Source organism: Mus musculus, chromosome 4, assembly GCF_000001635.26.
Source record: "Mus musculus strain C57BL/6J chromosome 4, GRCm38.p6 C57BL/6J".
Taxonomy (NCBI): domain Eukaryota; kingdom Metazoa; phylum Chordata; class Mammalia; order Rodentia; family Muridae; genus Mus; species Mus musculus.
Window position 1 is genome coordinate 139,159,742 of NC_000070.6, and position 15,665 is coordinate 139,175,406.

At 46.6% G+C, this 15,665-nt stretch overlaps 1 long non-coding RNA gene across 3 annotated transcripts in view; it reads right to left on the bottom strand.

Annotated features, from left to right (window-relative positions):
* Gm33304 overlaps positions 1 to 5,550 on the bottom strand; it is a 31,183-nt gene extending 25,633 nt beyond the window's left edge. The window contains exon 1 of one of the 3 annotated variants that reach the window (XR_001784468.1): positions 5,419 to 5,550. This is a non-coding gene — a long non-coding RNA (predicted gene, 33304). The other 2 variants (XR_001784469.1, XR_881532.1) reach the window with 2 other exon arrangements.
* Positions 5,551 to 15,665: the final 10,115 nt, after the last annotated feature.

Below are 15,665 nucleotides of genomic sequence, written 5' to 3' on the forward strand. Positions count from 1 at the left end.
TCTATAGATCAGGATGGTCTTGAACTCACAGAGATCCTCCTGTCTTTGCCTCCCTCCGAGTGCTGGGATTAAAGCTGTGTGGTACCACTGCCTGGCAAATACATATATTTTTTAAAAAGCATAAAAATTCATATACACTGGTAGTGTATCATATGTCCAAGTAATATTTGAGATATATATATATATATATATATATATATACACATTGCATAATATTTGAATCCTTGGAAACATACATTACATACCATCATTTCTGTCTTATGTTGCTCAACCTTGTTAGGTAGCAAGAACGACCTTGAACTTCGGATCCTCCTGCCGCCGCTTCCCAAATGATTCTATTACAGACACTCGCCAACAGGACAGGTTTCTGTAATGCTGGGCTCTAATCCAGCACTTCCTACATACTAGGCAAGCACTCTACCATACCATTTAACCATGTCCACCAAAGGTCTACCATGATTCGGAGACTCTGCCCCCAGGATGGTGTCACTGGGAGGCAGAGTCTTTGAGAGGTGGCACCAGATGAGAGGAACTTCAGTCACCAAGGCTATCCACCCAGAACATGGTGCCCAGAGACCCCACACGTCAGCTTGCAGGCTGCAGTGTTTGGCGTGTGGTGGAGGCAACCGTGCCACTTCCTAGTTAGCTTGTAGAGTGGTGATGGGTAATGCCATTTCCAGTTGGGTAATGACAGTTGGAGGCCTCCAAGCCTCTTGGCACTCTATGGATCACCTAAAATCCTTTCTTTTCCCTGTACTGGGAATCAAACCCAGGGTTTTATGTATGCTATGCATATCTGTGTGTCACACATCAGTTTTCCCTTTCAGCCACTGAAAGGTTGAGATCAGCCTGGACATAAGACCTCATTCATTCATATACATACATACTACATACATACATATGTACATATGTACACCACAGATATATTTCCCAAGAGTAAAGATTTGTGTTCATTTAGCCCCCAGTGTGTGGCACAGAGTAGATGTCACATAAATGTGCGCTAGATAAATGGAGGGAACACTTTGGAATTTGGGGACAAGAGCCAGCATAAGGAGCACACTGGGCCAGAAGGGACAGGACAGGAGGTCCCAGGGTGGGCAGAGGGCAGATACATGGGCCAGGTAGGCGATGGAAAGGCATGTGATAAAACAGAAGACCTATTAAACAGGGGATGACACTAATGTGTATTTTTACTCTTAAATTTTTAATTATATGTATATGCGTATGTCTGTGTGCAGATGTGTGCATGAAGGCTATGCCAGATCGCTGAGAGCTAGAGTCACAGGAGGTTGTGAGCTACTTGACTTGGGTGCTAGGAACTGAACTCTGGCCCTCTGGTAGAAAAGTAAGTGCTGGTCACTGTCCAGGCCCTGACCTCTCTCTATTTTTTAAATTTATTTTATTTTATATGTATGGGTTTGTCTTAGTTAGAGTTTCTATTGCTGTGACGAAACACCATGACCAAAAAAGGAAGTTGGGGAAGAAAGGCTTTATTTGGCTCCCACTTCCAGATCACTTCCCTCACTGGATGAAGTCAGGACAGGAACTCAAGCAGGGCTAGAACCTGGAGGCGGGAGTTGAGGCCATGGAGGGTGCTGCTAACTGGCTTGCTTCCCATGGCTTCCTCTGTCTGATTTCTTATAGAATGGAGGGTCACCTGCCCAGGGATGGCCCCACCCACAGTGGGCTGGGCCCTCCCCCACTGATCACTAATTGAGAAAATGCCTTACAGCTGGATCTCATGGAGGGGTTTCCTCAACTGAGGCTCCTTTCTCTGTGATAACTCCAGCCTGTGTCAAGTTGACACACAAGACCAGCTAGTACAACTGATCCCTTGTCAACTTGATACACAAACATCACTATTAAGCCAAAACCCTTTCTTTTTTATTCCTCCCCAAGATATCACACTAAAACCATAAATAACTTTAAAAGTCCCACAGTCTTTACAAATTCAAACACCTTAAAAATCCATTCCCATGGGCTGGAGAGTTAGTTCCAATGGTGTCTGAGTTGACACAGCAGAAGAGGGCATCGGATCCCATTATAGATGGTGGTGAGCCATCATGTGGTTGCTGGGAATTGAACTCAGGACCTCTGGAAAGGCAGTCAGTGCCCTTAACCACTGAACCATCTCTCCATCCCAAGTAAATAAATCTTTAAAAAAATTTTTTTCATTCCCTTTAAAATAGCCAATCTCTCTTTTTTTTTTTCAAGAATGTCCGCACTTTTATTAAGTTAGAAACTAATAAAAGCAACACCCATGCTCAGGCAAGCACCATGACTAGGTCCTCTGGGCTGTGCAGACTGATTAGGACCAATGACATAGTCTCTTAAAATTCAAAGTCTCTCAATCTTCTGGACTCCTCCAAAGGCTTGGGTCACTTCTCCAGCTCTGCCTTCTGTAGCACACACAGCTTGTCTTCTGGGATCCAGCTGGCTCCACTCCATCATTGCTGCTGTTCTTGGAGGTCATACCTCCATGGTTCTGGCATCTCCAAAACTGCTGGGGTCCCTTGCTATAACTGCATTATATGTCCCCCAATAATAGTGTCTCTTAGATTTTCTTTCTGGTGCCAGTCCTCAACATCTTTACATGATTTTTTCAATCCTGGGCCTTCAGCTGCCACTGAGGCTGCACCTTCACTAATGGCCTCTCCTAGCCTCTCACAGTGCCTCAGCTGTTCTCCACAACCCCTTCATGCCTGCAAAACCAGTGCCGCCTGGGTGATTCTCACACATAACCAAGTCCAGCTGCAGCATGAGGCCCATCATTGGCTGACTCTGGAACATAGCTCCTCTGTGCTCTCAGGAAACACTTCCTAGAAGATTTCATCTCAGTGATGCTGGTCTCTTCTTAATCACCACTAATTTCTCAGCTCCAACCAACCAGCATCGAGGTTTCCAGCCAATTCCCAGCAAACCAAAGGTTTCACTTTAGTAGTTTTGGTATCTTGTTAATCACAGCTGGTTCTTCAGCCCCTGCTAACCAGAACCACAAAATCTCCACTCAAAATAACAAAACGGCTTGATCGAGACTTTAAATTTCCTTCTGAAATTTCACAAGCCAGGCAGGCCTCCATCTTTTGCACTGCTCTCAACATTCTTGTCCAACAAGCTCCCACAGAGCATCCACTGAGCTTTCAGTACTCAATGGCTTTTCTAGCCCAAAGTATAACAATTCTTCACAATCTTCCCCCAAAACATAGTCAGGTCTGTCACAGGAATACCCCACTCCTGATACCAAGATCTGTTTTAGTCTGTTTATTCTCTAGAGTCTCAGAACTTATGGAATGAATCTATCTATCTATCTATCTATCTATCTATCTATCTATCTATCTATATATCTATCTATCTATCATGCGTGTACATACACACACACACACACACACACACACACACACACACACACACACACACAGGGAATTTACTGGAATGACTTACAGGCTGCAGTCCAATTAACCCAACAGTGGGCAGCTGTGAATGAAAAGTCCAAGAATCTAGTAGTTGCTAAGTCCCCCAAGACTGGGTGTTTCTGCTGGCCTTCTGTATGAGATGGAATCCTAAAGAAGTAGGCTTCAATTGATGTCCTGGCAAAGTGAGTGTAAGCAGGCAAAGAGAACAACCCCTTTGTTCTTCCCATTGTCCTTGTATAGGAGGTCTCCAGCAGAAGGTACAGCCCAGATTATATGCGTGTCTCAAGTTTTGGGTTAAAGGCATGTGTTAATCCTGATCAAAAGCATGTGCCATCCCACATCAGGAGTCAGATTACAGGCCTGTTGTCTCCTTGCCTCCGGACCAGGCTCATGGATGTGCCCTCCATTTCTGAATTGTAGTTCATTCCAGATAGAGAAAAGCTGACAACCATGGAGAGCCATCACAGGGTGCTTTGCCTGCATGAATATATATGCACCATGTGTATCTCACACACACACAGAGTCCAGAAGAGGACATTGGCTCCCACAGAACTAGAGTTAGGAATAGTTGTGAGTCACCGTGTGGGTGCTGTAACAGCAACAAGTGCTCTTAACCACTGAGTCCCTAATTTGTAGTTTGTTTTTGTTTTGTTTTATTGAGACAGGGTTTCTCTGTGTAGCCCTGGCTGTCCTAGAACTCATTCTATAGACCAGGCTGGCTTCAAACTCAGAGATCCTCCTGCCTCCGCCTCCGAAGTGCTGGGATGAAAGGTGTGCGCCACCACAACCGGGCCTCCAATGTATTTTTAAAAGACCATTCTGAGCCAGGTGTGGTGGCTCTGCCTATTATTCTAGCATGTGAGAGAATGCGCTGGAGGGATCAGCACAAATTTGAGACCAACTTTGGCTACATGATTAGTTCCAAGCTAACCTGAGCAATGGTATAAGACTCTCGTAGAAAAAATAAGAATCACTGACGCTGCCCTGCAGGGCCTTAATTTTGGGATCAAATGCAGAAATGAACAGAAATAAAAGCAGTCCCATTAGGTGGTGACAGTAGCATCTCTGTCAAGAGGGATAGTCACTAAGCCCCAGGTGCTGTGAGGGACAGAGAAACGATCTGCATGCATTGTTGCCTGAGCTCCTTGTGGGAAACTGGGAGTAGGTTCGTGGGCCTATTTTAGTGAGACTTTCCTCCAACCGGCAAATCCAGTTTGCCTGCTAATGTTTCTACCTGACTTTTTGAAGGGTGGGAGGAAGGTAAATTAGACCCCAACCACTCCAGAAGTGACAATGACCAAGCCCTCGGAGGATATACCAGGCCTCCAAAGTCTGAGATCAGGACCACGGCTCCCTGTAATTGGTTTATGGTTGGAAACCTTGTAGTCACCGAGTGTCTTCCCTCCTCTCTATCCCCAAGGCTACTTTCAAAGCCTCTGGACAAGTGCTGGCAGCGACTCGTAGCCTCTCCATCCTCCAGCTCTATCCTCTGCAGGAAGGCCTTATCGAACATCCCCCAATTGAGAGCCAGTCTTGTCTCCTTGTCTGCAGAGCCACTGCCTGTCACTTCTGGGATGGTCCCCAGCTCCACATCCCAGTCACCAAGGCCCTCCTCTACCTCACACTCCCTCACCATGTGCAACCTTCCTGGTTAACTTAAGCATAATTGGGCACTTACCTTTGTCTAGGAAACTTTCCCTAGCTTCTTTCATGCAATTAATTCTCCCTCAGTCACCACAAGCTCCGGCGCTTGGCCTCCAAGGACTCCAGGTGCTCCGTGCTCGCTGGAGAGATGGCTCAGTAGCTAAGAGAACTCGCTTCTCTACTAGAGGGCCAGAGTTTGGTTCCTAGCTCCCAAGGCTCAAGGGCAAGGAATTTACTCTTTCACTTTTGTGTCTTGGCCTTAGCTAGAGACTGGCACAATAGCAGGGGCTCAAAAACTGCTGAACTTGGCCCTCACCCTATCATTGCACCCTCAGGCTCACCCAATTGCGAATACACTTACTATGAAAGGAAGAAAACTCCCAGGTCGGACAGCAGTGCCTTGAGTGCAAAGGCTTATGGGAGCGCTCGTTCTCTCAGTGAAGAGGGAACGCGCGGCTTGCCAGGGAACGGACTCTTAAATTGTTTCCAAAGAAGGTGAAAGGATGAGCTACTGTGGAAACACCAGGGGAACTGTTAGTAAGGGAATATTCTCTCCGAGGTGGACACTCTTGTAACAGACAAGAAGATGAGCTTCCAAATATGAGCTACTGATTGGACGGCAGCCCGCTTGTTCCTGAACCTGACTCCTCCCTCCCTGTTCAGTATAGATGTGGAATATAGAGCAACCGGATGCAGCCAACCTGGATCTGGAAGGAAGGCGGTTCCTAATCAATTATTAGCCATGATGTTGTCACAGCACGGCCCTCTGAACAATGCCAAAACAGCATGGAGAACGGACAGGGAAGGCTCCATAAGGAAAGTGTGTATAATGTAGTGCTGTGTCACAAATGACCCTCAGGGGCTGGAGAGATGGCTCAGACGGTAAGAACACTGACTGCTCTTCCGAAGGTCCTGAGTTCAAATCCCAGCAACCACATGGTGACTCACAACCATCTGTAATGAGATCTGAAGACAGCTACAGTGTACTTAGATATAATAATAAATAAGTCTTAAAACAAAACAAAACACAAATGATCCTCAAGTAAGGGTATAGAGGCACTAGTCCCAGCAAGAGGATCAGCAATCCAAGGTAGTCCCAGGTTCTCCTTTGCTACATAGTGAGTTGCTCGGTTTCATGACAAGCCAGATTTGTTGTTGTTTGTTTACAACACAGGGTTTCTCTGTGTAGCCCTGGCTGTCCTGGAACTCACTCTGTAGACCAGGCTGGCCTCGAACTCAGAGATCTGCCTGCCTCTACTTCCTGAGTGCTGGGATTAAAAGCGTCTGCTGCTGGCTGCCACACTGCTGCTGTGACCACCGCCCTGCTGAAAAGCCAGTTTTAAAAGCAGGAAAAAGTTTTAAAAGCAAGGCAGAGGTGGCACACACCTTTAATTCCAGCATTTGGGAGGCAGAAGCAGGTGGGTCTCAGTGAGTTCGAGGCCAGCCTGTTCTGCAGCGTGAGTTCCAGGACAGCCAGGACTGTCACACAAAGAAACCTTGTCTTGAAAAGCAAACAAAAAACCAAAAACAAACAAACCTAAAACTAAACCTTAGCTTAAAAAAAGGAAGGCCTTCAAGGGCCAGAACCCACAGCAGAACTGAAACCTACCTTGACCTCTTCGGGCTGCCTTAACAGAACTACGTCAGACTGGACGGCTCGTGACCAGCTTTTATTTTTCAGAGACCCAGAGGCAGGAAGTCTGAGACAGTAAAGCGAACAGGTCTAGTGTGAAGTAAGGGTCCACTTTCTGACTCATAAGTGGTGCTTTTTCCCATGATGAGAAGGGGTAGAGGAATAGAGGCTCTCGGACTTTTTTAAAAATATTTTTTAACGTTTATTTTATGTGTGTGTGTTGCTTTTGTTTGTTTTGCCCACGAGTCTGTTTGTGCACCAGAATCATGCCTTGGTGTCCACAGAGGCCAGAAGAGGGTATCAGATATCTTAGAGCTAGAATTATAAGCTGTTGTGAGGTACCGTGTAGGTACTGGGAATCAAACTTGAATCCTCTGCAAGAACAATTGAGCATCCCCCAAAACAGCCAGTGCTATAACCATTGAGCATCCCCCAGCTCCTATTATTAGGATTTTTTTTAAGACAGGGTCTCTCTATATATATCTATCCCTGGCTGTCCTGGAACTCACTGTGTAGACAGGCCTCCCCTCAACCTCACTGATATTATAAGCATCTTAATGGCATAGATCTGTTACTTCCTTGAGGACTCTCAGGCTTCCCAGAGTTGACTTATTCCTTGTGGGGTTTTAGGCCCACCCTCCAAGAGCTCCCATTCTGGGCTCCTTCTTTTGCATTCAGTCACTCAGCGTGGAGTGTGTTCTGTCCTTCTTCCTCCACAGCCAAGAGAAGAAGGGTCCCGAGAGACAGGGGAGGAGGTGGGAGTGGGGAAATGACTTCAGAGGTCTGGAAGCTTTTATGAGCGTGGCTCTCTCCCCAGTCAGATGAGGAACCCATCAGAATCTCTCTGGAGGCTGCTGTGAAGGTGTTCTGGAGTGGCTGGTGAGCTTGATGAGGTGACAGAGTCGGGTGCTGTCAGCTGGCTGGCTCTCAGAGGGGGTCTGGTCCCTGCTGCTGGCCCGGGATGAGGTCAGGTGTGGCTCATCGCCTCGGAACATTGCTGATCAATAAACGTCACATGCCTGTGAGCCTTAGTCTGCATCCTTGCAGCCACAAGCAACCCTTTGGGCTGTTCCTCTCATGTGGACACCTGGAGGCATGCTTATCGAAGTCCCTGCACATAGCCTGTCTTAAAAGAGTCACCACGGGGCCTGGAGAGATGGCTCAGTGGTTAGAGTGCTGGCTGCTCTCGCAGGGGACTCAGGTTCAGTCCCCATCACATGGTGGCTCACAACTGTCTGCAAGTCTAATCGCAGAGGATCTCATGTCCTCTTCTGACCTCTGGGGGCACCAGGCTAGCATGAAAGAACTCCTACACATGCAGGCAAACACACGGCAAAATAAAACCAAATCTAAAAAAAAAAAAAAAAAAAGAGAGTTACCTTGGTCTCAGAGTGGGTGGGTTGAAATCCATTGGCCTGTGATTAGACAGGATCCTGATTTCATGGGATTAAAGATATGCGCTACTACCCGTGGTTTTAAAAATATTTTTAAGTACATGTATGTGCGTGCTTCTGTATGTCTCTGTGTGTGTATGCGCATACATAAGTGCAGGTGACATGAAGATCAGAGGCATCAGGTCCCCGCTGAGCTGGTTGTTACAGGCAATTGTGAACCACCTGATGCGGCTGCTGGGAACCAAACTCTTGGGTCCTCAGAAAGATTGATACATGCTCTCAACTGGCTGAGTGAAGGATCGCACCAGCCGCTCCTTTAGATTCTTGAAATTTTCCATTTACTTGGGGCTGAGGGAGAGCTCAGTAGTTAAGAGCAGCAGCTGTTTTTGTTTTGTTTTGTTTTGTTTTGTTTTGTTTTGTTTTGTTTTGGTTTTGGTTTTTCGAGGCAGGGTTTCTCTGTGTAGCTCTGGCTGTCCTGGAACTCACTCTGTAGACCAGGCTGGCCTCGAACTCAGAAATCCACCTGCCTCTGCCTCCCAAGTGCTGGGATTAAAGGCGTGCGTCACCATGCCCACCACCACGCCACCACGCCCACCACCACGCCACCATGCCCAGCTGTTCTTGCAGAAAACCTTTGGTTTCACATCAGGCTGTGGCTTGCTGTGGCTTCTAACCAGTTCCAGGGGATCGGATACCTTTGTTTACCTCTCTAGGCACCTGGCATGTGTGCGGTACACGTACCTACATGCAGGCTCACGTTTACAAGCACCAGTGCCTGCGGGAACCAGTGGTTGCGGACCTTGAGCTAGATTTGCAGGCAGCTGTGAGCTGCCTGATATGGGTGCTGGGAGTCGAACTCGGGTCCTCTGCAAGAGCAGTATGCTCAGTTAGCCACTGAGCCATCTCTTCAGCCCCTCAGGCCTTTAAGGTTAGGCACAGAAGGGAGCAAGTGGCTGTAGAAAGAGATGGACATAGAGGTTGTCTTCAGAGAACACTTGGAAAACCTAGACCATCAGAGAAAGCACATACAGGCTTTTGGTCAGTATCAGAAAAAGACAAAAAGATGAAAATGGAAAAGTTGTGGGCTTTTTAAAAAAGTACTTATTTATTTACTTATTTACTTATTTTATGTAGATGAGTACACTGTAGCTTTACAGATGGTTGTGAGCCATTATGTGGTTTGCTGGGAACTGAACTCAGGACCTCTGCTCACTCAGGCTCCGCTCACTCTGACCCAAAGATTTATTTATTTTTATATGTAAGCATACTGTAGCTGTCTTCAGACACTCCAGAAGAGGGCATCAGCTCTCGTTATGGATGGTTGTGAGCCACCATGTGGTTGTTGGGATTCAAACTCAAGACCTCCGGAAGACCAGTCAGTGTTCTTAACCACTGAGCCATCTCACCAGCCCCCTATTTTTATATTTTTAAAGGTAGCAGCCTGCCTAGCTCTGGGATTATGAGACTATATCACTATGCCCAGTGTTACTTTTCTACCTAGAAAATGGAGTGTTACGAGATAGAAACGAAGCCTCAGGGCCAACTTCCTCTTCATACTCAAGTTCTGCTTTCTGATCTTAGCAGCTTCGTTTTCTTTGTCAAAACCGGGGGTCTGGGAGGGAGTGACTGAAGATGTACTCTGTGCCATTCCTCTGTCGGTGGTGAGCTTCCGGTTTCCATGGGGCTAGAGCCAGGGCGGCAACGTCTTAGCTGCTTTGTCCCTCCTTTTTTATGATTGGCAGCTTGAGACAGGGTGGCAGCTTGAGACAGGGTGTGATGTAACCGAAGGCTGGCCTGGAATTCATTATGTAGCTGGAAGTGACCTTGAACTTCTTATCCTCCTCCCTCCACCCCCTGAGCGCCAGGGTTTTGAGTGTGTAGCGCCATGCCTAGTTTATGAAGTGTTATGGATGGAACCGGGGCTTTGTGTATGCTGGGCAAACACCCTTCTAACTTAGCTGCATCCCCAGACCTTTGGTCCTCTTTCTTACTGATTCTCACAGGAGGAGAAGTTCCTACCGTAATTGATGGGCTGGAGAGAAGGGACTGAGATGCTAAACTTGCCCCTGCTTGGATGCGGTTTGTTCCTGCCAAACGGAAGTGTCTGGGTCATGGGGGCTTGCCGCCATCATGAAAGGATTCTCGTACTTCCCCCAGGAGCGAGTTATCATGAGAACAGGCTAGCTGACTTCTTTGCCCTCTCCTCTTTTCTATGCTGTACCATGGATTGAGCCACCTTATGGCTCTTACCAGAAGCAGAGGAGAAGCGGGAACTGAGCGCTTCGGCTTTTAGAAGTAGGGGCCCAAATAACCCTTTTTCCTTCATACTTTACATGACCTTGGTAGTTTGGTACAGCCACAGAATGCAGACCCCGAGTTTCCTTTCTTTTGTTCTCTTGGACAGCGCGTCTAATGCCTTCAGTCTGTCAGCAGGCTTGGCTTGTGAGGCCTGGGTCAGCCCCTGCCCAGCATGGTTTTGGTTTGAATGGCTAAACCTGGCTAACTGTGGGCTGGGTAATTAGACAGACACCCATAACCCACTTCTTTGTAATCAGCCTTACTGTCCTTTCCTTGGATTGTGTTTTCATTTCCATTTCCTAGATTCCTCTGTCTGCTTTTCCTTTGTCAATCAATTCAACCAGGAAGAAGGGGTGTGTTACTGGGCTCCTCCCACACTCCAGTACCTCCGTAGGGAAGTCCTGGATTACAACCTCCAAATTATAACCAAATTAGTTATAATCAAGTTAGGAGGCCCAGACTTGTCAGCAATAGATATAACACACAATTAATTTTCATCTAATAACAAGCAACACGGTTCAGATTCCTGACTTGCAATGAAGGGATGGAAATCCCTTAAAAACCCGTGTTCTCAAAATCTGTGGCTAAAATATTTACACAGGGCCCCGGTGATCCTGTAAGTGGTGTTTTAGGGCACACAGCCTGTCCAGACCAAACAGCATTCCTGATTTTTGGAAACCCATCAAGGAATCCATGTTTACTTAGACAACTTGGGTCCCAAGGGGCTTCGAGTAGGCTGGATTCAATCCAAGGAGAAGCCATGGCTCTGAAACCTTCCTTCTCCCAGAACCATTGGAACACAGACTTGTTGGCTCTCAGGGGCCCTCAGGAGGGCATCCAATGGTCTGATCAACTGTCTAGTTCCCAGGCTGGACTGTGAAGACCACAGACTGTTTGAGAACCAAGCCCCCTTGGTGATCCACACGGTGATCAGTGTCGGGCATGAAAGTCTCCTTCGCTGAACCCCCAAAGATAACGCAGGCATCCCGGTAAAGGCTTGGACTTGAATTAAACTGGAGCGTCTCAAAAGAGGTGGGCAGCTGTGAGAAACAGCTGTAGAGACGCGGAGAAGGCCAAGTCTGAGTGTCTAGAAAATTCAACTGACTTCTACCCAAAGCAAGGAAACAGCTCCATTCTTTTTTTGTTTTTTATTAGATATTTTCTTTATTTACATTCCAAACGTTATCCCCTTTCCTGGTTTCCCCTCCGAAAATCCCGTGTCCCCTCCCCCCTCCCCCTGCTCTCCAACCCACCCACTCCTGCTTCTTGGCCCTGGCATTCCCCTACTCTGGGGCATAGAGCCTTAACAGGACCAAGGGCCTCTCCTCCCACTGATGACCGGCTAGGCCATCCTCTGCTACATATGCAGCTAACAGCTCCAATCTTGATGAAAAAACAATGGAGGTTCAAGTGTGACAGCGCACAGGGCACGGTGTGTGTGTGTGTGTGTGTGTGTGTGTGTGTGTGTGTGTGTGTGTGTGTGTGAGGAGTGTTCTCCTTGAGTTAACTCAGAAAATGAGATCAGAGTGTGAGCCAGCAATGGTGTGACCCTGCTGAGGTGAGGCCATGAGGGAGGGGCTGGGCTTCCTTCAGTCTGCCTCATCCTTCTGCCCTCTTTGGTTTTTCCATGGTTCCGATGGGACAGTCAGTCACTACCCCTATTCACCTTATTGGCAGACCATGAAGTCACTGGTCAGGTCTGACCAATCACAGCCAGCCAGTCTTTCTATACCACATGGATGTTAAGGGTGACGGACTGATCAGCACTGTTCTATGAGGCTTGGCATCGCCCCATGAGACTGATCAGTATAACAGAACGAACAGCAGTCTCTGTATCTGGAGGCTCATGAGGCTGGGCAATTTTGGAAACTCCTCTGAATTTCAGAATCTCTTTGGGACTATTGTGTAAAAGCAGCCTTGCATGGTTGTGAGGAATAGCTGAGAATCAAATATGTACAGTCTCAGCACGGGGGACTTCAGCAAGGGACTCATTGGCATTATTTGACATGAAAACCATCTATCTCCCTCCCTTCTCCACTGCCTGATCAAACGCGGCTTCTGTAAGGTATTTTTCTTTTCCAGATAATGTCACATTATGTAGCTAGAATGGCTTGGATCTCATCGCAGAGGCCAGGCTAGTCCTAAACTCATGACCTTCTTGCTTTGACGGCCTGCGTGCTGAGATCACAGATGCACACTGCTATGCCCGGCTTGAGAAACACTAAGCATCTTAAAAATTACATGTGCTTACTGAGAACGCTGAAGCACACACAGGAGGGGATCGGCGACGGGATGTGGTTCATCTCTAGGGTTTGAGCAGGTACCAAAGGAAATTCACCAGTTGGGTTTGCTTAGAGATCTGAAACTATCCCATGGCCTTGTGTGTGCAAAGCTAGGCTCCTGAGAAGAGGCTCTTAATTTATATCTATCTATCTATCTATCTATCTATCTATCTATCTACCATCTATCTATCATCTATCTATCTACTATTTATCATTTATCTATCTTCTAGTTATCATCTATCTATCTCTATCTACTATTTATCTATCATCTATCTTCTATCATCTATCTCCTATCTATCCTCTATCTATCTATCTATCTATCTATCTATCTATCTATCTATCTACCATCTATCATCTATCTATCTACCATCTATCATCTATCTATCTATCTCTATCTACCATCTATCTATCATCTATCTATATCTACCATTTATCTATCATCTATCTTCTATCTATCATCTATCTCCTATCTATCATCTATCTATCTACTATCTATCTATCTACCATCTATCATCTATCATCTATCTATCTATCTATCTATCTATCTATCTATCTATCTATCTATCTACCATCTATCATCTATCTATCTACCATCTATCATCTATCTATCTATCTATCTATCTATCTATCTATCTATCTATCTATCTATCTATCTCTATCTACCATCTATCTCTATCTACCATTTATCTATCATCTATCTATCTATCTATCTATCTATCTATCTATCTATCTATCTATCATCTGTTTATTTTTCAGACAAGGTCTCACTCTGTAGACCAGGCTGGCCTAGAACTCACAGAGATCCCCACTGCCTCTGCCTCCTGGGTGCTGGCACTAAAGGTCTGCACCACCACCCCTGACTTAATTTCATTTGAAATCTGTAAGTCGCCAAAGTCATCTATCTGCCTTACAGCAAGATTAGCAACTAGAGAGAGAGAAGCATCCTTGGAAATCTCATCCCACGGTTACGAACACCCTCATGAGTTTTCTCCCCGCTTTTCACATAAGCATGCTTCCACTTTTCTACTTCAAATGCATGCTGGGAAAGGTGTTTCTTCTGTAGCTTGTAAGTTTTACTTATCCAAGTACTTCCCCTGTCAGCATCTTAAGAAATCTACTTACTATATTCACTAGAATTCACACAGACATTTCCTTTCTTTTTTTTTTTTTTTTTGGTGCTTTGAGGCAGGGTTTTATGTAGCCCAGGCTGGCCCAACACCCCATGTGAAGACAGAGGACAGAGGAGGACCTTGAACTTCCGATCCTTGAGTCTCTCTCTGCCTCCCAAGTGCTGGGACGACAGGCCTGCAGCACTAGGCCTGTTTTACTCAGTGCTGGGGATTGAACTCAGGGCTTCTTGCACGCTAGGCAAATGCTTTACCCACTCAGCTACATCTTCATCCTTGACTTACATTTCAAATGGATCGCTTTGGTCTGCTGGGATTGCAGGCATGCACCACCATGGCTGGCATCAGTTCATGACATTTTGTTATACTTGAACAGACTCTGACCCTTGCTGGGGGCCAAGGAGGGCTCCATGAACCAGGGCCGTCATAGAATCCCATGGAAGAAGTATCCTCCAAGAGGCTGCTTTTATCCACAGGAAGGCAGATGCTGCAGCTACAGTGTGCAAGACAGAAAGGCAAACACTGGGAGGAACACAAGCAATCCTTTTAGATTTGTGTTATCTTAAATTACATACACGTGTGAGTGTCTGCATACGGTGTGTGCTTGTGAATGCCGTCGCTTGCAGAGAACGGAGGCAAATGATTTCCGGGAGTTGGAGTTATAGATGGTTGTAAGCTGCCTAATGTGGGACCTGGAAACATCACCCCAGTCTTCTAGAAGAGCAGCAAGGGCTCTTAACCGCTGACCCATCTCCACGACAGCCTCCAACAGAAACAGTGTAGCTTATGTCTGAATGTCAAAGAAGGTTCCGTGAAACAGAAATTGTACACCGAACTCAGGCAAGAACGTAGTCTTCCAGAGTGAGTTCCAGGACAGCCAGGGCTACACAGAGAAACCCTGTCTTGAAAAAGATGGAAAAAAAAAAAAGAATGTAATCTTCCCTCACTATTGCCTGGTTGGGCCTCAGTGGGAGAGGATATGTCTAGCACTAGTGGGACTAGATGTCCCAAGGCAGGGTGGTACCCAGGGGGGGCTCCCCTTCTTTGTGGAGAAAGTAAGGGGGTAATGACAGGAGAGGTTTGTAAGGATGTGGAACTGGGAAAGGGGGGTATGTAATCAGATTGTAAGGTGAATTTAAAAAAAATATTGGGGGAAAAAAAAAAGAATGTACTCTTCATGAAGAATCTAAGTCCTGGGGCCGGTGCCTGCTGCCAAACCGGCTGACCTGCTTCCATAGCTGGAAGCCGCGTAATGGAAGGTGAGGACCAACCGCCACACATGCATGGTGGCACACGTTCACACAGCGACAATTTATAAAATAGTCAATCTCTGCCTGGTCCGACGGCACAGGCCTGTGATCGCAACTATTTCCAAGGCAGAGGCTCTGACCCAAAACGAAAAGTTAAAGCAGGTGTGGTGGTGCGCGCCTGTCATCCTAGCACTCGGGAGCCAAAGGCTGGAAGAGCTCTGTGGATTTGTAGTGAGTTCAGACAATCCGGAGCTGTATTGTGAGACTTTCTCCGAGAAAAAGGTGGCTGTGGAGAAGGTGCTTAACACGAGTGGAGTCCTTGGGTCTATTCCTACTGCTGGAAAGAGAGAGAAGGACTCCGGGGATCTTGTTCATCCCTGCAGCTCTAGGTTGTGCCAAGTCCTAGTAGGCGTTCAATGGTAACCTGTTGAATAAATTCTGAAGACCTGCTGGAGAAATGCCCATTTGAAGACAGGCAGGAGACTTTGGATTCTGTTCCTATTGGTTGACACAGAACACTGTCTTCGTGTTCTGCCCTTTACTTCAGCAGGCGGAAAGACAGGGGAGCAAGGGGTTAAAGGGGGTTAAAGCGTACTGTCTGAAGTTTTTTTTTTTTTTTTTCTT